This window comes from Schistocerca serialis, chromosome 9 (genome assembly GCF_023864345.2).
Source record: "Schistocerca serialis cubense isolate TAMUIC-IGC-003099 chromosome 9, iqSchSeri2.2, whole genome shotgun sequence".
NCBI lineage: Eukaryota > Metazoa > Arthropoda > Insecta > Orthoptera > Acrididae > Schistocerca > Schistocerca serialis.
Genome location: NC_064646.1, coordinates 28197401 through 28220310, shown reverse-complemented (window position 1 = coordinate 28220310; position 22910 = coordinate 28197401). Strand labels below are relative to the sequence as shown.

Below are 22910 nucleotides of genomic sequence, written 5' to 3'. Positions count from 1 at the left end.
ATAGAATACAGAAAGCAGGTATAGATAGGTCTTTTTGGGAATAATGATGAATGAAGGGAGATCTCCAAGAAGTAAAGAAAGTTTTGTTTGCAAAATACTGCAGTAAAACAAAGCATGTCCTTTCCTTTTGTATTATTATGCTATGTGTTTGAGTACCCTTGGGTATTTGTGTACTTCCTGTCTTTATGTGTTTAGCTGATGAGAGCTATGTTGTAGAATTTTTCTAATACTAAGCTACATTCACTATGATGAGGAATACTGTTATCCTCAAATATAATTGGCATTAATAATATGTTATGTACCTTGTAAATATCCTTAGACATTATTTATTCTGTTTTTTTTTAATGCTCATGTGTGAAGTTGATGTTTCAAAATTTATTCTGATCTTTTATGTATGTACTTATGTCATAATTCTTGTAACACTGATGTACACGTTTATTTATATTCTTTTGTAAAGCCCATATTACTACAAATGTTATCTGTACTATTATGTTCTTTAATGATGTATTTTGTACCTTTGCAATTGTATTTTCATGTTGTAAATTTATAAAATTGTAATTGACACCAGTTCATCAAATTAAGTAACTTGTAAGTTACATTTCACTGCACACGTTTCTGTTGGTCATAGTATAAGGACAATATGTGAGAAGTAGGGGCTGATAGTGTTTGCACATGTGTTAATAATTCAGCAAGGGACTGGATAACAGCATTGCTGGTTCTAAGGACAATTCCAAAATCTTTGTGAGTGCACAAGTGGTGGTTATGGACTTGCTATATAATCCGCAAGACTCTTCAATGGTGATTGTGCACCTGCACAGTCACAACAGATGGCTGCTGGCCATCTCTACCAGGACTACAGTGGGTCTGCATCTTTGATGGCCCACCAATTTCTACAAGGACTGCAGTGGTTCTGCACCTTTGATGACCCACCAATACCATTATTTCTACAAGGACTGCAGTGGGTCTGCACCTCTGGTGGCCCACCAGTACCGTAATCTCTACCAGGACTACAGTGGGTCTGCTCTGTGATGACATACCTACCAATATTCTTCAAAACTTCGAATGACTCTGCTGTGGGTTTGCTCTGTTGTGGCCCATTACCTGTCAGCATGTCAAGAGTCAGCACTGTCTTTCCGTTGGAAGGACAACACTACTACTTCAAGACTGCATGGAAATCCACTACTTCTGTGTGCAATTTCTTTTACTAATGAGACTTTGTGAAAAAAAACTGTAATTTCTATTATGATGAATGATCAGGACTATCTTTATGGACTGTGAGAAAATTTTAGCTTTTGACCAACATTGTATCAATAAGTGTGTGCATTTGATTTCTTTGTTATTGTAATTACGATTATGAAAAATTTTAACAAATATGTATTGCCCAGTGCCCAAAACAATTTGTAAAATTTTTTGTGGGGAGCATGGGGGCTATGTAAGTAGGCTGTTTAGGTTCTTAAATTGGTAACGCCGCCGCCACGTAGCGCTCTCTGTATGAAAATCACTGGCTGTGCTGTGTGCAGTCTGTGGCTAGTTTGCATTGTTGTGTGCCATTGTAGTGTTGGGCAGCTGGATGTGAACAGCGCGTAGCGTTGCGCAGTTGGAGGTGAGCCGCCAGCAGTGGTGGATGTGGGGAGAGGGATGGCGGAGTTTTGTAATTTGTCATGAACTGCTATATATATTATGACTATTAAGGTAAATACATTGTTTGTTCTCTATTAACATCTTTCATTTGGTAACTATGCCTATCAGTAGTTAGTGCCTTCCGTAGTTTGAATCTTTTATTTAGCTGGCAGTAGTGGCGCCTGCTGTATTGCAGTAGTTCGAGTAACCAAGAATTTTGAGAGGTAAGCGATTTGTGAAACGCATAGGTTAATGTTAGTCAGGGCCATTCTTTCGTAGGGATTTTTTGAAAGTCAGATTGCGTTGCGCTAAAAATATTGTGTGTCAGGTTAAGCACAGTCCTGTATAATTTTTCTAAGGGGACGTTTCAATGTTTTTCTTCCTGTTGTGCATCTTTGGTTTGTTTCCGTTTTCTTTTGTAATCATATTCACTGTTTTCCACACTTCTTATGATTTTTAGAAAAAGAACTGGCTTCTACAAAACATTTGTGCCGCCATACTCACCGAGAGGCACTATACACTTTCTAACAAAAATCCCGTTAAACGGTCTCCTTATTTAGATATTATATTGCAATGTAAAGCACACACAATATTTAGAAAGGAAAGAAACTCTTGTGCCCTATGATCAATAAAGGAGAATTCTGAAATAATTACTCTCTACTGGTGAGACTGCCTTCATAAAAGTCATTGCCACCGCCCTCATCAATCGTCTTTGTGTTGTACAACATGGGAATGAGCCCGGGAAGAGGCTTGAGTATCACCCTGCATAAGAAAGATACCCTCTGCCTTCGACCAGTCGCGCATAATATGGACAAAGATTAGTAGAATACGCACTAATCATGACAGAACCGCGAGCTTTCTTTATACACTCCTGGAAATGGAAAAAAGAACACATTGACAACGGTGTGTCAGACCCACCATACTTGCTCCGGACACTGCGAGAGGGCTGTACAAGCAATGATCACACGCACGGCACAGCGGACACACCAGGAACCGCGGTGTTTGCCGTCGAATGGCGCTAGCTGCGCAGCATTTGTGCACCGCCGCCGTCAGTGTCGGCCAGTTTGCCGTGGCATACGGAGCTCCATCGCAGTCTTTAACACTGGTAGCATGCCGCGACAGCGTGGACGTGAACCGTATGTGCAGTTGACGGACTTTGAGTGAGGGTGTATAGTGGGCATGCGGGAGGCCGGGTGGACGTACCGCCGAATTGCTCAACACGTGGGGCGTGAGGTCTCCACAGTACATCGATGTTGTCGCCAGTGGTCGGCGGAAGGTGCACGTGCCCGTCGACCTGGGACCGGACCGCAGCGACGCACGGATGCACGCCAAGACCGTAGGATCCTACGCAGTGCCGTAGGGGACCGCACCGCCACTTCCCAGCAAATTAGGGACACTGTTGCTCCTGGGGTATCGGCGAGGACTATTCGCAACCGTCTCCATGAAGCTGGGCTACGGTCCGCACACCGTTAGGCTGTCTTCCGCTCACGCCCCAACATCGTGCAGCCCGCCTCCAGTGGTGTCGCGACAGGCGTGAATGGAGGGACGAATGGAGACGTGTCGTCTTCAGCGATGAGAGTCGCTTCTGCCTTGGTGCCCATGATGGTCGTATGCGTGTTTGGCACCGTGCAGGTGAGCGCCACAATCAGGACTGCATACGACCGAGGCACACAGGGCCAACACCCGGCATCATGGTGTGGGGAGCGATCTCCTACACTGGCCGTACACCACTGGTGATCGTCGAGGGGACACTGAATAGTGCACGGTACATCCAAACCGTCATCGAACCCATCGCTCTACCATTCCTAGACCGGCAAGGGAACTTGCTGTTCCAACAGGACAATGCACGTCCGCATGTATCCCGTGCCACCCAACGTGCTCTAGAAGGTGTAGGTCAACTACCCTGGCCAGCAAGATCTCCGGATCTGTTCCCCATTGAGCATGTTTGGGACTGGATGAAGCGTCGTCTCACGCGGTCTGCACGTCCAGCACGAACGCTGGTCCAACTGAGGCGCCAGGTGGAAATGGCGTGGCAAGCCGTTCCACAGGACTACATCCAGCATCTCTACGATCGTCTCCATGGGAGAATAGCAGCCTGCATTGCTGCGAAAGGTGGATATACACTGTACTAGTGCCGACATTGTGCATGCTCTGTTGCCTGTGTCTATGTGCCTGTGGTTCTGTCAGTGTGATCATGTGATGTATCTGACCCCAGGAATGTGTCAATAAAGTTTCCCCTTCCTGGGACAATGAATTCACGGTGTTCTTATTTCAATTTCCAGGAGTGTAGATGGGGTACGACTCCATCTCCAAAATGCTACTGTGGAGCAGGCAGACAAACTATTCACCATTTTGTTACAGAACGTCCCAGTAGTGCATATTGTGGAATATGTTTGTAAATGACGTTCAAAACTGTCTTTCAAGATGTGTGTTGTAGGTGCAAAATTTCTTTGAAGCGAAAATCCTGAACACTTACAAAGTTACAAATTCTACATACATAGCAACTTCTGCACTCAACTTCTCAGTACAGCTTCCGTGACTTAGCACTTATACTGGTCATGTATTAACGTTTCTCCCCATGTTATTGACGAATGTAGAATGGGAAGAATTGTCACTTACATGCGTACATCTGATCCATTATTTACGCTATTTTTGTACACATTTGTGGATTTTGCAAGTATAATTACTTCAGTAGTGGTCGGTTCGGTATGGGCACCTGGCAGGTTAAATTTATTCGTGACCCGTGGAAAAATATTTGATCAAAGCATTCAGGCACCCGTTAGTCGACTTAGTACGGCTTGAGTTCTGTAGAGGGATAATTTTAACGAGGTGTCTGATTATCTCTGTAGAATAACAGCCTATTCTTTCCCATGACTTGAAGTGAGGGGCGGTAAATGATGTCAGGAGCGAAGTCGACATATTAAACCATCCAAAAGTTTTAGTTCATTCCGAGACTGTGGGCAGACCAGTCATTTCAGAAATGTTATTGTCCATAAACTATTGCCTCACAGATGCTGAATTGACAGGGCACGTTGTTATGCTGATACGAAGAATCATCGTCTACGAAACTTCCCTCGACTGTATGCAGTACGCAGTGCCATGAAGTGCATTCCTGTGCTTCCGTATTTAGGCGTAGTAAGGGCACCACACATGAAGCACGAAAAAGACTCCCATACCCTGACACCACATCTGTACTACATTGTTGGCGTTGCACATGATGCCAGTTAACGTTCTCCACGGATTAATCAAACCCGATCCCTTCCATCGAATTGCCACAGGGTACAGCGTGATTCATCACTCCACATCACACGTTTCAGCGTCAGAAATGTGTGGCTCATGGGGAGCTCGTCGTCCAGTTGTAATCCCTGACAGAGTACTCGTTAAAGCCTGTGCTATGGTAAGTGGACGGGATTCACCTTATGAGAAAGGATTTTCGCATAGATATCGACCGCGTGTACCTGAATGGTGGCAAATCAGACTTACATCCACTCTGTAGTAACAATGATCCGTCAAGTAAGTTCGAAACGCAATCACACGTCAGGATGGACCAAAAGCAAACCAGAAGATGCTACCAATGTGACAATAATATGGTCGCCAGCCTAATTAGGCACTAACGGAGTTTCTTCCCTGTACAAGTTGGTATATATTTATGCAAAACAACAAGTTGTAACACTGCATAATATATTAGAATTTTAGAACCAGAAAATCTATTGAACTGATAGTTTCACATTCTGTACTGATATGAATACATAACACTACACTATAATGTTTACTACAAAACTTTATACTATCTATTAATCCGATTAAAATCGGGCATAGGTTACCCTACAAATTATACTTTCATACCACACACAAAATGTCAATTTTGATAAAGATAAAACACTGATAAATTTTGACTTTAACTTTTGCTGGTCAAACCAATTTAGAACACTTCAGAATTCAAATTAATGAAGGGGGCACCCTGAAACTGTTATGATCGCTCTATTTAAAAAAATGATTACTGAATTTACTATTCATTCAAGAATAATAAACTTCATTACTATACCAACACTGAAGTTATCTTTCAACGTCGTTAGACCTTCGCTATTCATTTACTGGTTCATTAACAATACATTTCTTTAAACACCATTCTAATATAGCTAGTTCTGCAAATAATTATTATTAACACAATTTTTAATTTTCATTTCGGGACACTCGGATTGCACAATGTTTGGAAAGAACCCTGTCTAGGTTAGTTGTGCGGATGATTAAATGACTGAAAAGTTCTGGCAAAATTTAGGTTATTATTGCACCAAACAAACACAGTTCACTCTCTGATCCACACGAATACAGTACTAAAAGTTTCAACTTGTTAGTGTCGATGCGACGGTTGGCGGGCGGCAAGATGGCGAGGCACAGAGCACACATACAACCACAGCTATGGCTCTTGACGTATCGGTACTTTAATTCTTCTTAGAGTCGCAATACTTTTCCATTTAGTGCCTATGGAATTTTGCCATGCTGTGTGGGCGTTGGAACGGCATACCCGAGGCTCGGTGAAGCTATGTCTTCCAGGAGAGCTTCCTCGCTCCAGAAGGTGTTGCTTAAACCAGTGCCAAACTCCAACTACTACTGAGCCCGTTGTGCCGTGCAGTGCCCGCGTGCATTTTCCCGCGCTCGCCTGCCATCCACCTTTTACCGGACCGGGTATTCACCCGAGGTTTTGCATTCTACACATCCTAACACGTTGCCTACGTGTGGACCAGACGCACAGTTACAATTTTAAACATCTTACAACAGTTTCAACATCTGTTACATTTCAATTCTATTACAATATTACTTGAAATTTGACATAGACATTAATATTCACATTGAAACTTATTTACAGTTTTCTTAACATAATGGCATGAAACAAAAGGAAATGAAATCAGAACATCAATTACACAAGTTTATCGTAAGATCAGATGAAAAGAATTACTTATATGTACAATAGTACAGAGTCGTTGTTACACAGTCTACTCCATTCTTTTTAATTCCCTACGCAAAGACATTGTGCTAGCTGGACTGGTAGCAGCCCTTTGGAATTCACAAGGGATTCCTTGACATGTTTTCATGTGAATTTTAATACCACCGTCTGCAGTGTTCGATATTTCCAGTCGGTATATACTTAAGGCCTGCATGGTCTTAGTTTAGCTATTTGCACCTCACAGTCACGTCACCGACGATCGAAATGAGGTGGTTGAGAGAGGCTGACATGTTCCTGATGGATTTGTTACTCAGATGATACCCAGTGATTAGTTTATATTTGAAGTCCTTGAACTCTACCGAACCACCGATTCCGCTGTTACTGCTTCTCCACGGACAACACAATATTCCTTGCCTCCTTTTATTCTCGCGGGACAGTTCCACATTAAAAAGTTGTGTTTGGTTCTTTTGAGCAGATAGTGTATAATATGAGAGAAGAACCTACGTTTTGCATGTTGGATAATTTTTTAATCGATGCAGGTTACCTGTGGGAAAATCACCTTGCACCAGTATATTATAAGTATTTACATTCAGAATTTTCTCTAGGGTTCAGCTACAATTGAAGGTGACTGATTTATGGTGACAGTTCTACCACGTTGCTATGCAGATGAGCGAAAGTGGAAGGTAGCAATGTCAATTCCATGAACTGTTTATATCCATGGTGAAACGCCTAAAAGTGACGTCAGTTTTATTTTGTGGACGGTTCAGTATGTGAAAACAGCGAGGTTTCGGCCAACGATAGCAGACAGAGGGGCACGTAAAATTGTATTGGTAACACCCTCAACAATTGTATCAACTGAATTTGCTTGACCGAACTGTAGCTTTTTCGGTGGAGCGCTTTCTACATCTACAGCCACCTGATTACTCTGCTATTCACAAACTGCCTGGCAGAGGGATCAATGAACCACCTTCAAGCTCTCTCTCTACTGTTCCACTCTCTAACGGCACGCGGGGAAAACGACCACTTAAATTATTCTCTGCGAGCCCTGATTTCTCTTATTTTATCGTGATGGTCATTTCTGCCTATGTATGTGGGTGAGAACAGAATGTTTTCGCAATCGGAGGCGAAATCTGGTGATTGAAATTTCATGAGAAGATCCCGTCGAAACGAAAAACGCCTTTGTTTTGATGATTGCCACTCCAATTCGAGTCTCATGTCTGTGACACTATCTCCCCTATTTCGCGATAATACAAAACGAGCTGCTCTTCTTTGTACTTTTTCGATGTCATCCGTCAGTCCCACCTGATGCGGATCCCACACCGCACAGCAATACTCCAGAATATGGCGGACAAGCGTGGTGTAAGCAGTCTCTTTAGTAGACCTGTTGCACCTTCTAAGTGCTCTGCCAATTAATCGCAGTCTTTGGTTTGCTCTACACACAATATTATCTATGTGATCGTTCCAACTTAAGTTATTTGTAATTATAATCACTAAGCTGTGGTGTCACCACCAGACACCACACTTGCTAGGTGGTAGCTTAAATCGGCCGCGGTCCATTTAGTACATGTCGGACCCGCGTGTCGCCACTGTGTGATCGCAGACCTAGCGCCACCACAAGGCAGGTCTCGAGAGACGATATAGCACTCGCCCCAGTTGTACGAGGAGATTGATAGCGACCATACGGACGAAGCCTTCCTCTCATTTGCCGAGAGCCAGTTAGAATAGCCTTCTGCTAAGTCCATGGCTACGACCTAGCAAGGCGCCATTAGCCTTACCTACTTTGAGAGTTATAGTATAAATGTCTCAAGAAGAATGCTGTAGTCATCAAATAATAAAGTTAAGTATAAAGCAGCTACGTACTTTTCTTGCTACCATTCAATAGTTATCCTGTTCCAGAATTGACGCCCGTCGGCGTGAGTGTGTACGCGTGCCTTTCTATCGGCTACCCGTCACTGTGGACTGGCTGCCTTGTCAGTCCACTTCATTGGCGACGAGTCTACAAAGGATCTTGTGTTTTGCTTTGCCCTAATTTATTTGTGTCATGGCTTCGCCAGATGTACTGTCCGAATTTTATCGCTTGCAGAATCAGCAGACGCAGGCGTTATTGGATGCCCTTGGACAGCTCGTCCAGGGTCAACGTGCGCTGCACACCGATGCGGCCGCCGCCGCTTCACCGCTACCGCAGCCACAACCTGCCGTTGCACCGCCTTTTAGGCACTACGACCCGAACCAAGAGACCTGGCAAGAGTGGTCCCGCCAGTTTGCCTTCCACCTCGCTGCCTACAGAATTCAAGGTAATGAGCGGCAGCTGTTTTTGCTTTCTTGTGTCGGTGTGTCCACATACCGTGTGATAGTGAAATTGTTTCCCCGACGCGACGTAGCAACTCTGTCCTACGAGGAAATTTTGTCTGCTTTAGATGCCTATTTCAAAGAAACAGTTAATGTGGTTGCCAAACGGTATACGTTTTTTCGTACAAAACGTACGGCCGGTCAAACTAATAGGGAGTGGGTAGCAACATTGCAAGGACTTACTAGGGACTGTGCCTTTGAATGTGACTGTGGTCTTTCTTATTCAGATACAATGGTGCGTGATGCAATTGCACAGAACGTTTCTGATGTTCGCATACGGGAGCAAATTTTGAAACTAGTTAATCCCTCCCTTCAACAAGTGATAGACATATTGGATAGACAGGACACACTTGACTGTGCTCAGGAATCTTTTGAAACTTCGCCAGCTGCGTGTAACATTAACCGGCCCGCCGGGCGCTCTCGAGCTGCGCGGCCCGGTCAACTGCCCTCGCATACGTCAGCACTGTACTTGGTTCGGAATCGATGCTGCGATTACGAATATGTGTTCTTCTTGCATGGCGTGTGCCGAACAACAATCCGCACCGCCGCGGAAAGTCTTTGCATGGCCAAAAGCCACTTCCCCTTGGCAACGCTTGCACATTGATTTTGCTGGTCCATTCTGGAATGCTCGATGGTTGGTTCTGGTCGATGCCTTCAGTAATTTTCCTTTTGTTGTCCGGATGTCTTCCACGACGTCCTCCGCCACCATCCAAGCGTTGTCTGCTATCTTTTGCATTGAAGGTCTTCCGCAGACTATTGTTTCCGACACTGGCCCACAATTCATGTCCGCAGAATTTCAGTCATTCTGCCAGGCCAATGGTATTCAACATCTGACATCCGCGCCGTTTTCGCCTCAGTCCAACGGTGCCGCTGAACGATTGGTCCGGACTTTCAAGTCACAGATGTTGAAATTGAAAGAGTCGCATCCTCGGGAGGACGCATTGTTGCTCTTTTTGTCTTCGTATCGCTCTCAGCCCCGAGATGGTCGCTCGCCGGCTGAGTTGCTCCACGGTCGTCCTCATCGCACCTTGATGTCTTTGCTGCATCCGCCGCATCAGGTTCCTGTGCAGCGGCAGACTCCTGCTTTTGCTCCAGGCGACGTTGTATTTTATCGCAACTATCGCGGTTCACGGCGTTGGCTCGCAGGGCGCATTCTTCGCTGCCTCGGCCGCGCGATGTATTTGGTTTTGGGGGCCTCTGGTGAGGTGCGTCGGCATCTCAATCAGCTGCGCCTCTGTCGTCGCACGGGTTCTGCCGCTCCCCGTCTGCTTTCAGCAACGGTGCCGTCCGGTCAGCGCCCTGGGGACCCATCTACTGGCTCGCCTCATCCCCAGGTGTTACCGACGATGCCTTCCCATTTGCCCCATGGCGACGCGCCGCCGCAGCCGCCGCCGCCGCCGCCGCCGCCGTTGCCTGTTCTCCCGCCGGCGCCGCCCGCATTAGACGCTTCGCTGCAGCCGCCAAGCGCCTCCCAGGGTCACGCGCCGCCGATCGCTTCCCGTGACCAGCTGTCCTCCGCCATGGAACTCCCGACCGCTCCGGACCACATGACGTCATCGCGCGTCGGCTACCCCGACGCAATGGAGTTAGACACTTCGGCCCCTCATGTTTCTTTACGGGCGCATACACCGCATGTTGACGTGCACCCTGGACTAGCTTTTCAGGCGTTTCCTAGCTCCCCTCGGACCGAATGGCCGGGTGCGGGTGGCACAGCCTCGCCTGTTGTTAGGCTCCCCACCTCGTCGCATACGTCAACATGGGGTCCTCCCCACGACGGGCGGAAGCCTTATCTCACGACCGTTCGCCGATTTGCGGGGGAGGAATGTGGTGTCACCGCCAGACACCACACTTGCTAGGTGGTAGCTTAAATCGGCCGCGGTCCATTTAGTACATGTCGGACCCGCGTGTCGCCACTGTGTGATCGTAGACCTAGCGCCACCACAAGGCAGGTCTCGAGAGACGATATAGCACTCGCCCCAGTTGTACGAGGAGATTGCTAGCGACCATACGGACGAAGCCTTCCTCTCATTTGCCGAGAGCCAGTTAGAATAGCCTTCTGCTAAGTCCATGGCTACGACCTAGCAAGGCGCCATTAGCCTTACCTACTTTGAGAGTTATAGTATAAATGTCTCAAGAAGAATGCTGTAGTCATCAAATAATAAAGTTAAGTATAAAGCAGCTACGTAATTTTCTTGCTACCATTCAATAGTTATCCTGTTCCAGAATTGACGCCCGTCGGCGTGAGTGTGTACGCGTGCCTTTCTATCGGCTACCCGTCACTGTGGACTGGCTGCCTTGTCAGTCCACTTCATAAGCATTTAGCTGAATTTAAAGCCTTCAGATTTATGTGACTTATAGCGTAATCGAAATTTAGCTAATTTCTTTTAGTACTCATGTGAATAACTTCACACTTTCCTTTATTCAAGGTCAATTGCCACTTTTCGCACCATACAGATATCTTATCTAAATCATTTTTCAAGTCGTTTTGGTCATCTGATGACTTTACAAGACGGTATATGACAGCATCATCTGCAAACAATCTAAGACGGCTACTCAGATTGTCTCCTATGTCGTTAATATAGATCAGGAACACTAGAGGGCCTATAACACTTCCTTGGGGAACGCCGGATATTACTTTTGTTTTACTCGATGACTTTCCGTCTATTAGTACGAACTGTGACCTTTCTGACATGAAATCACGAATCCAGTGGCACAACTGAGGTGATATTCCATAGGCACGCAGTTTGGTTATAAGACGCTTGTGAGAAACGGTGTCGAAAGCCTTCTAGAAATCTATAAATATGGAATCAATGTTACATCCCCTGTCGACAGCACTTATTCCTTCATGAGTGTAAAGAACTAGCTGTGTCTCGCAAGAACGTTATTTTCTGAATCCGTGCTAATTATGTGTCAATAAATCGTCTCCTTCGAGGTACTTCATAATGTTGGATTACAGTATGTGTTCCAAAAGTCTACTGGAAATCGACGTTAGTGATACAGGCATGTAATTCAGCGGATTACTGCTACTTCCCTTTTTGGGTATAGGTGTGAATTGAGCAATTTTTCAGTCTTTAGGTACGGATCTTTCTGTGAGCGAGTGGTTGTATATAATTGCTAAATATGGAGCTATTTCATCAGCATACTCTGAGAGGAACCTGACTGGTATACAATCTGGACCGGAGGCCTTGCCTTTATTAAGTGATTTAAGCTGCTTTGTTACACCGAAGATATGTACTTCTATGTTTATCTTGGCAGTTGTTCTTGATTGGAATTCAGGAATATTTACTCCGTCTTCTTTGGTGAAGGAGTTTCGGAAAACCGTGTTTAATAACTCTGCTTTAGTGGCACTGTCATCAGTGACTTCACGGTTGTTATCGCGCAGTGAAGGTACTGATTGCGTCTTGCCACTGGTGTGCTTTATGTATGACCAGAATCTCTTTGTGTTTTCTGCCAGATTTAGAGACAGAATTTCGTTGTGTAAATTATTAAAAGCATCTGGCATTGCTGTACGCGCTATATTACGAACTTCTTTTACTTTTAATAAGGGAAGTTAAGTTTGTGAATTGATAAGTGCAATGAAATAGCCATTGCTAATGTTGGCGTTGAACATTGTTGAAAAAATCTGAAAACTTTTCTAAATTTTAAAGTCAAGACGGCTGGAATCACCTCTCTCGGTATAAGCTCGTCCAAGTGGGTCACTCATGCCAAAGTCTGTCGTTGTACGGGGTGTAATGAACTCCCTTGACAGACTCCGAGGAAAGGTTCCTTAATCCTCGCACAAACGAAAAAATGGCTGACATCGAAATAAGTGTCCAAGGAATAGAAAAGCAACTGGAATCACTCAATAGAGGAAGGTCCACTGGACCTGACGGGATACCAATTCGATTCTACACAGAGTACGCGAAAGAACTTGCCCCCCTTCTAACAGCCGTGTACCGCAAGTCTCTAGAGGAACGGAGGGTTCCAAATGATTGGAAAAGAGCACAGGTAGTCCCATTCTTCAAGAAGGGTCGTCGAGCAGATGCACAAAACTATAGACCTATATCTCTGACGTCGATTTGTTGTAGAATTTTAGAACATGTTTTTTGCTCGAGTATCATGTCGTTTTTGGAAACCCAGAATCTACTATGTAGGAATCAACATGGATTCCGGAAACAGCGATCGTGTGAAACCCAACTCGCTTTATTCAAACAGAACACAGCATGTTGTTATCAATGGAGAGACGTCTACAGACGTTAAAGTAGCCTCTGGCGTGCCACAGGGGAGTGTTATGGGACCATTGCTTTTCACAATATATATAAATGACCTAGTAGTTAGTGTCGGAAGTTCCATGCGGCTTTTCGCGGATGATGCTGTAGTATACAGAGAAGTTGCAGCATTAGAAAATTGTAGCGAAATGCAGGAAGATCTGCAGCGGATAGGCACTTGGTGCAGGGAGTGGCAACTGTCCCTTAACATAGACAAATGTAATGTATTGCGAATACATAGAAAGAAGGATCCTTTATTGTATGATTATATGATAGCGGAACAGACATTGGTAGCAGTTACTTCTGTAAAATATCTGGGAGTATGCGTGCGGAACGATTTGAAGTGGAATGATCATATAAAATTAATTGTTGGTAAGGCGGGTACCAGGTTGAGATTCATTGGGAGAGTGCTTAGAAAATGTAGTCCATCAACAAAGGAGGTGGCATACAAAACACTCGTTCGACCTATACTTGAGTATTGCTCATCAGTATGGGATCCGTACCAGATCGGTTTGACGGAGGAGATAGAGAAGATCCAAAGAAGAGCGGCGCGTTTGGTCACAAGGTTATTTGGTACCGTGATAGCGTTACGGAGATGTTTAATAAACTCAAGTGGCAGACTCTGCAAGAGAGGCGCTCTGCATCGCGGTGTAGATTGCTCGCCAGGTTTCGAGAGGGTGCGTTTCTGGATGAGGAATCGAATATATTGCTTCCCCCTACTTATACCTCCCGAGGAGATCACGAATGTAAAGTTAGAGAGATTAGAGCGCGCACGGAGACTTTCAGACAGTCGTTCTTCCCGCAAACCATACGCGACTGGAACAGGAAAGGGAGGTAATGACAGTGGCACGTAAAGTGCCCTCCGCCACACACCGTTGGGTGGCTTGCGGAGTATAAATGTAGATGTAGATGTAGATGTACACCGAATCAACAGAAGGATTGTCCAGTATATAAGGGCTCTAACGTGGATATCTTCAGAGATACGAGCACTTGTTCAAAGTCTTGCTTCAAGGTCTGTAAAGGGAATTTACTTAAATCCTGTAACCAGGGAGATCTACACTACAGAGATGAAACGTATTTCCTTAGATCCTACGTCACCACGGTCCGCCTCCACAGCTGTGATCAGCTTGCCTCGAGCCGTCATGACGAGTGGTTGCATAGGGGAACTCTCGGTGGCTGTTTCTCTCGAAGAAAGCTTTTTTTACTTCGCTGGTCAAAGTTTGTAGCTGCATACTGCACGTGTATTTGGATTTTTGGCCACGATTTATTGTAGAGGTACGGTCAAGTTACCGTTGAGTTGTGAATGTCCAAAGCCCAATTCACTTGACATTCGTAAGTTTGTCACTGGAGCAGCAGGAATCCCCTTAGCTCACATAACTCACATTGTGAGCGAACTTTGGTGAAGTGAATGTGTCGCATGCAGGAATGGCCTTCCGTACTGTATGCGTATTTGAATTGCCTTTTGAGCTTCCAACGGATTATATTAGCCGTTCGCTTAGTTAACATGGACGCAGGCCCATATCTAGAGGAGGGAAACCGGAGTATCTGCCCCGTGCGGCAATTTCAGGAAGCGCCAAATTCATATTCTTGAAGAAAAATCCCTTGTTTCACAAAGCGCCTAGCATCCAGCCCACGTTGCTCTATCGACTGTTCGTTTGATATTGTAACGGATCCCTGTTGGTTATTGAACATTTTTGAACCTATTCTAAGTTAAATGATGACTAACTGGAACCCTCAGCTGCCGACAGGTGTTGGTATACCTCGACGTGGACAGCTGAAAGTGTGTGCCCCGACCGGGACTCGAACCCAGGATCTCCTGCTTACATGGCAGACGCTCTATCCATCTGAGCCACCGAGGACACAGATGAATAGCGTCACTGCAGGGACTTATCCCTTGCACGCTTCCCGTGAGACTCACATTCCCAACTGTCCACAATTCTAAATATCTAATGTACCTTATAGACATTTGCTCATCCACTCATTACTCGCGCACGCTTTGGCGATTCCCGTAAGAGTTTGGCCAACCTATGCGCATTCTCACAGACGAAGGTCAATGGCTGGGTAGCCTTTAACTATATATATATGAAGACAGTAACTGTTCTCGAAAGAACATATACTTATTCTAAATTGATATCTGATCGAATCGTAAGTTGATTTCTGACTGCATGCATAGTGTACGTGATGTCTCTGCGAGGGGAATCCCTGTCGCATTTAGAAATAAAAAAAAGCTTTCGCGCAGACGAATGGGGACGGGGATATATGAACTGAGCCGAATGAACCCGAGCGGGCGAATGGCAATTGCTGTTTGTTTATGTGATTGAGTGTGTAAATGATAAGCGCTGCTATAATTATTAGCGACATCCATAGATTCAGACTACCAGAGTGGAAATAAACGACTAACAGGAATAATAGGTAAAAGAGATTACATATCGTCTTCTCGGCGTATGCAAGAAAATGAAATTTTGAGAGAAAAATTTTGCCAGATCGCTACACTACTAAGGACCAGTTGTACAGCCCCCGTTTGGCAGCCGCTTAATTCTGTTCTCGCAATAGCGCGGAAAATGCTTTGTAGGAGCACGTAATAACGCGTAACCGGTATAGCTAAACCAGTGATTCTGCAAGCGTCAGTGAAGCTAATCGGAGAGTACCTTTAGACAATGCCAGGAGTAGTTAAAGAGTTAATGATGACAGGATTTTTTATTAGAACGAGGAGGGAGAAGAAACGGGGATATCTAGCAAATTATATGGAAGAATATGACGATTGCGAATTTATATAAATATTTCGTACTACTACTACTACTTTTCGATCTCATGCTTGAGAAACTGGAGCATATGAACGAAATGTAAAAGTATTTCCTAACATAAAACTTTTTGCTTGTAGTAGGCGTAGTAGCGTTTTGATAGTGATTCTTCGTGAATTATATTCTGTCGTTTTATTTACGTAAATGAGATAGACGGAAACGACCATTTGTCCCCAAAAAAGTGCCGCTTCTTTGGCATATATTACAACTGTTTCAATACTAGAAAGTCCTATTTCGTTTCATGTAGCAGACAGTGACAAAATAGACGTAATCAAATCGAGAAGCCACACGAGTCTTGGTACTATTCGTATTAACAGCGTTTTTAGTATTAGACAACATTTTGAGTTTTCGTGTAGCAAAATGTTTGACGAACTTTGCGGTAATACAGTCTTCCGCAGAAAGGAAAGCACTCCTTTCAAAGCTGTAGCAGGATTAGAGAGAAAAAATTCTGGGACCTAAGGACTGAAGAAATGTGACTATCTTGCTTGTCTCTTGTCTTTACTACTTTTTTGTTTCATATGTTTAATTTTATTTCACTCAAAAGGGAAAGTTATTAGCTAATAGGCAATGAAGAGTGCAAATTTTATGAAGTGTTCGTATTCTCCTGGCCACAAATAATCCCACCCAGTATTAATTGTGAGTTTTTTTTAAGTGCAAATTTTCTGAACTGTTCGTATTCTCCCGGCCACAAATAATCCCACCCAGTATTAATTGTGAGTTTTTTTAAAGAGAGTAGGATGTCAAACCGGCCAACTGCGAACAGGAGAGGCACCACAGGATATTTTAATTTATGCTGTCCTGAATATAGATAGGTTTGATGCCTTCGATTAGAAAATACACAGACTTGAGGCCCATAGAGCTAAATTCAGTGACTTTCGATAGAAGCATGCTGATTGAAGACGTATGACACCGCACTTTGGCAAACTTAAGACCAAAAATGGCTCTGAGCGCTATGGGACTTAACATCTATGGTCATCAGTCCGCTAGAACTCAAAACTACTTAAACCTAACTAACCTAAGGACATCACACAACACCCAGTCATCACGAGGCAGAGAAAATCCCTGACCCCGCCGGGAATCGAACCCGGGAACCCGGGCGCGGGACGCGAGGACGCTAAAACTTAAGACCAATTAATATGTTTTATGCATCCTCGAACATATATGTTGTATGTATTAAACTCTTGAGGAAGATGTGCGGTACAAAATGAACATATTATCGAAAAACCGATTTCTTAAAATGTTAGACGTCCCCTCTCAAGCGCTGGAGGTGCAGGGGTGGAGCCACTATCAAGTATTTGCCCCGGTTCCTGAAATATCGTACAGGGCTATTACAAATGATTGAAGCGATTTCATAAATTCACTGTAGCTCCATTCATTGACATATGGTCACGACACACTACAGACACGTAGAAAAACCCATAAAGTTTTGTTCGACTGAAGCCGCACTTCAGGTTTCTGCCGTCAGAGCGCTCGAGAGCGCAGTGAGACAAAATGACGACAGGAGCCGAGAAAGCGTATGTCGTGCTTGAAATGCACTCACATCAGTCAGTCATAACAGTGCAACGACACTTCAGAACGAAGTTCAACAAAGATCCACCAACTGTTAACTCCATTCGGCGATGGTATGCGCAGTTTAAAGCTTCTGGATGCCTCTGTAAGGGGAAATCAACGGGTCGGCCTGCAGTGAGCGAAGAAACGGTTGAACGCGTGCGGGCAAGTTTCACGCGTAGCCCGCGGAAAATTGGCTCATGCCACAACTGGAGACCGACAGCGCCGACTTCATCTTTCAACAGGATGCTGCTCCACCGCACTTCCATCATGATGTTCGGCATTTCTTAAACAGGAGATTGGAAAACCGATGGATCGGTCGTGATGGAGATCATGATCAGCAATTCATGTCATGGTCTCCACGCTCTCCCGACTTAACCCCATGCGATTTCTTTCTGTGGGGTTATGTGAAAGATTCAGTGTTTAAACCTCCTCTACCAAGAAACGTGCCAGAACTGCGAGCTCGCATCAACGATGCTTTCAAACTCATTGATGGGGACACGCTTCGCAGAGTGTGGGAGGAACTTGATTATCGGCTTGATGTCTGCCGAATCACTAAAGGGTCACATATCGAACATTTGTGAACGCCTAAAAACACTTTTTGAGTTTTTGTTTGTGTGTGCAAAGAATTTTGAAAATATCTCAAATAATAAAGTTATTGTACAGCTGTGAAATCGCTTCAATCATTTGTAATAACGCTGGAGATCTGGGGCTGCATGGATGTGTATATTCAGTTATTGAGGAGAGGTGGGAGTTTGCTGTTTTCCTTTGCTTATGCTCAACGGTGTTCTCCAGGTGAAAAATGATTTGTTGAAATACATCCCGTCTCCGAGCGAGGTGGCGCAGTGGTTAGCAAACTAAACTCGCACTCGGGAGGACGACGGTTCAAACCTCCGTCCGCCCACCCTGATCGCATCAGGCGAATGCCGGGATGGTTCCTTTGGAAAGGCACGGCCGACTTCTTTCTACATCCTTCCCAAATCCGATGGGACCGATGACCTCGCTGTTTGGTCCCCTTCCACAAATCAACCTACCAACCACACCCCGTCGTTCAACGACGCGGCTCACGCAGCCGCTCTGGCCGTAAAAATGCCGCTGATGAACTGAACGGCGCCCGTGGCCGCAACTCGAACGACTGTCGCGCTAGATTGCCCTCTCGTGGAACAGCCACAGCAAGTAGACGATGGGGAAATCGCGAAGAACGTGGTCCCAGCAAAAAGTTTAACGAGGAGAGCTATGTCACTATGAGAACCATAACATGGACTGTGGAAATGACTTTGAAAGAGAGCCTGTTCCGATGCAGGCCACGACGAGTCCAATGTTGCCAGCAGACGTCGGAGGCGAGGAAGCGCAGCATCTGAAGTTCATTCAAGGAAGAATTGACCTCTATTGGCTTACTCCAAATCTGACTCTCCGATGTCAGCTTGAAGCACCTGTTGCAATTTGAATCGTGGGTATTTGCACCACTACTGACATAATTAATTCACTTCATCCTCTATAATCATGCAGACGTCCAGTACAGCAACTATAATGTCATTAGAATGCAGTCTCCGGTGAAAGTTAGTGCGTTGAAGGAGTTTCTTTATGAATCAGGCACGGATGTGGCAACGTTACAAGAAGTAAATCTTAAGGATCTTCGCATTCCAGGCTATCAAGAGATCTTAATTGTGGCAACCGAAAATTTACATGGGACCGCTTCTTTAGTTAGGCAAGGCATCCATCCGCATATGAGAAATATTTAGAATGGGAGGGAAGGATAAATTGTAAGATTGTTAACTTGACATTTATTAAAGTTCATGATCCGTCTGGTAATAATTCTAATCAGGAAATAGCCGTATCTTTTAAACAAGAGAGTTTATATCTCAACGGGGTGACGCCGAATACATGATAATACGTGACGTTTGGAACTGTATACTTCAAGCCTAGGACCAGAAGCCAAATTTCAAATCTCCAAATGAAAGATTTTTGGGAAGCCGTGCATCCATCTACAGTCAATTTTACGTTTCTCACCAAGGTGTCAGCAATCCGTCTGGATAGAACGTACACACATCAAAAATAGTTTTGTATCATCCCGGTTCCCAGAACTCCTGAAGACAGAGGTTGACTATGGATATTGTATCACAGACACAGTCCCTTTGATTGTTCAGAAATGTTGTTAAACACGCCCAAAGGTGTAAACAGCCATGCATGAGCAGCGCCTATTAGACGGAGTGGGTCCGAGAGCCTATCAGTTCCCGTCATTTCTCCAGGAACTTGTTGTCTGTGATGTCTGCGGCAGGTGTTGTCTGTAGTTCAACCATGCCTAGACGGCCAATGCCGCGGTTCGATCGCGTCCACATTCTTACTTTCTGCCACGAAGGGCTCTCAACAACGGAAGGGGTCCAGGAGTCTTGGAATGAACCAAAGCGATGTTGTTCGGACGTGGAGGAGATACAGAGAGACAGTAACTGTTGATGACATACCTCGCTCAGGCCGTCCAAGGACTATTACTGCTGTGGATGACCGCTACCTACGGATTATGGCTCGGAGGCACCCTGACAGCACGTCACCACGTTGAATAATGCTTTTATTGTAGCCACAGGATGTCGTGTTACGACTCAAACTGTGCGCAATAGCTTGCATGATGCCAACTTCACTCCCGACGTCCATGGCTTGGTCCATCTTTGGAACCACGGCACCATGAAGCATGGTACAGTGGGACCCAACAACATGCCAACCGGACCGCTCAGGATTGGCATCACGTTCTCTTCACCAATGAGTGTCGTATATGCCTTCAACAAGACAGTCGTCGGAAACGTGTTTGGAGGCAACCCGGTCAGGCTGAACGCCTTAGAGACACTGTCCAGCGAGTGCAGCAAGGTGGAGGTTCATGTTGTTTTGGGGTGGCATTATGTGGGGCCGACGCACGCCACTGGTGTTCTCGGAAGGCGCCGTAACGGCCGTACGGTACACGAATGCCATCGTCCGACCGATAGTGCAACCATATCGGCAGCATATTGGCGAGGCTTTCGTCTTCATGAACGACAATTCGCGCCCCCATCGTGCACGTCTTGTGAATGACTTCCTTCAGGATAACGACATCGCTGGAGTAGAGTCTCCCCCTTCCTAATTGGACTGCTGCATTGCGCTATAATTGACTGTGATCGCGTATTCCTAATGAAATTTTACAGTAAATAAGACTCTTGTTAACCAAAAGAAAATAATATCGGTTAGTACGAGAAAACTGTATAACAGACCCTTGTGAAGGAAGAATCTATTCTAAACCTAATCTAAATGCTGATGATAATTTTTAAATGGGTGGAATATACTGCTGTCTCTCACGAACTACACAGAGGGGGCAAGGGTACCACGTAATATTTAATGCACAAAATACTGATAATAAAAAAAATACTGATTAGCTAAAAAACAGGCAATTAAACGGTCGCCAGCCCATTAGGGCAATGAATGTCCAGAATGTTAAGAAAGGTAATGGCAAAGAAGTTTAAGCAAATAGCTATTGGCGTGGCTACAGAAGGTTATCACGCTATTCCACAGTACAGCAGTTCACGAGAAAATAAATGAATCAGAAAGCACTGAGATTTCAGTTACTTATTACGAAATACATAAGTCTGAAAGTAAAGTTAATTGGAGTTATTGGTTAAATAAAATAAATGAATCAGAAAACACAGATTTCAGTTACTTATTTCGAAATACTTAAGTCTGAAAGTAGAGTTAATTGGAGTTATTGGTTAAATAAATGTAACTGAAACTTTGTTAAGTAAACAATTTTACTTTGAGTAACCTCAGTGTAACGTAATGTAAAATTCAGAGAAAGTGAAGCAATTTACTTTTGATTATTGAAAGAATGAATTCAATTCGCTTTAAGCGAATGAGGAACTGAATTTACGTTTAATATAACAATTAAATACATAAATAACTAGCAGAAGTCACTCGCTAAGCTAAATACAGAATAAATGAAACTGCACATTATTAGTTCGTGATTACATATTCAGAATCAGAAGTACAGTACACGTTATCAACGGATACTAAACGCCAAAAAAATTTGGATGTTGCAAAACGTATGTTATCTGCACTTTTGGTGTTACATGTGCCCCTCATTCCGTGAGTTTTTCCCTGAATAGAAACGGATCCAGGGAATGTCCAAAGAAATACAAAAGAAAATGCAGTTGCGTAAATGCATTCAGTTTTGTTTACATACATTTTGTTAATCGCTCATTGAGCTTCTCATTAATTATCATAATTATGTGTGGACACGTAATAGCATGACAACATTGTGTCGTTATAGCTCAGATCATCACAGTGTGCCATAACTTACTTTAAACCACAATATTACATGTCAGTACTGTACAAGAAAACGTAAGCAACATAGTTAATGCTATACAAAAGAATGAGTAAAAGGATAATGAAACAAGGTAACTAATACATTAAAGCCTTATTCCGGTTATGCTGAAAAGAAGAACGTCGCGTTCTGCACGTATTTACAAAGGACGCTCCGCGCAGCGCTCCAAGAGAGCAGCTGCCCAGTCCAGACTTGGAATTGTTGCGTGTGCCACAGAGGCAGTCTTGATCTCTCTGTGTGTACAGTGGCATTCTAGAACGTCCACCTGTCTTCTATTCTTTGAAAACTCAGACCAGAGTAATCTCAAGGAGTCCTTATATTTCTGTCCCAGTGGATAACTCAACACTGTCCATGTTCACACGCATACAGAGACATGAAACTTCTACACTGTCTGAGTGCATCTGTTTAACTTACATAATACATGGCATAAAAGAATTTTTGCAACATATTATTTACAAAATTACAAATGAAACATAGATCAGAGTGGCATTTATACACACTGGTCATGGCTTAGGCATCTCTTGTTATTTCAGTTGCTTTTAGAACATCTACACTGTAAGCTAAATTTCTCGTTATACTTTTTGCAAATTGTTGATGACCATCTCGTCCAAGATATAAATTTTGAAAAGTACAGTAATAACACAGTTTTTAGTGGAAATTCTTTCGCAGATTAATCAGTTCTTGACTGATGCAACTGAAGGCAACAATGTTACGTGCACCTGACAGCTTGCCAGATTTAAGAAAAGGTAAACAATAATCGTTAGTGTGAGATATACTGACAATCTTAAACGGTCTATTATAAATGAATTAAAATTTTGAAATCTCATTATCAGTCTCGCTTGATTTCTCGTTCGCTTTAATGAGAACGAGGTCGCCAATTGCAAATTTACCAAGCCGCGCTTTCACTTTATGACGCCTCTGCTTTCTTTTTCATTAACTCTCGTAAACGTTCTTTCTTCACCAAAATAATACTAACTCGCGGAGGGAGATGAATTACCTCTTCCACCAAACTAAAGTCTGAAAGGTGTAAAAGGATTTCCTCCGGAGTGAATCCTATAGAT

General features: G+C 44.2%; 1 non-coding gene across 1 annotated transcript; it reads right to left on the bottom strand.

The window, feature by feature from the left end:
• Nucleotides 1-14946: 14946 nt before the first annotated feature.
• On the bottom strand, nucleotides 14947-15020 carry Trnat-ugu (transfer RNA threonine (anticodon UGU)). Its single transcript has one exon. It is a non-coding gene; the product is annotated as a tRNA-Thr (tRNA).
• Nucleotides 15021-22910: the final 7890 nt, after the last annotated feature.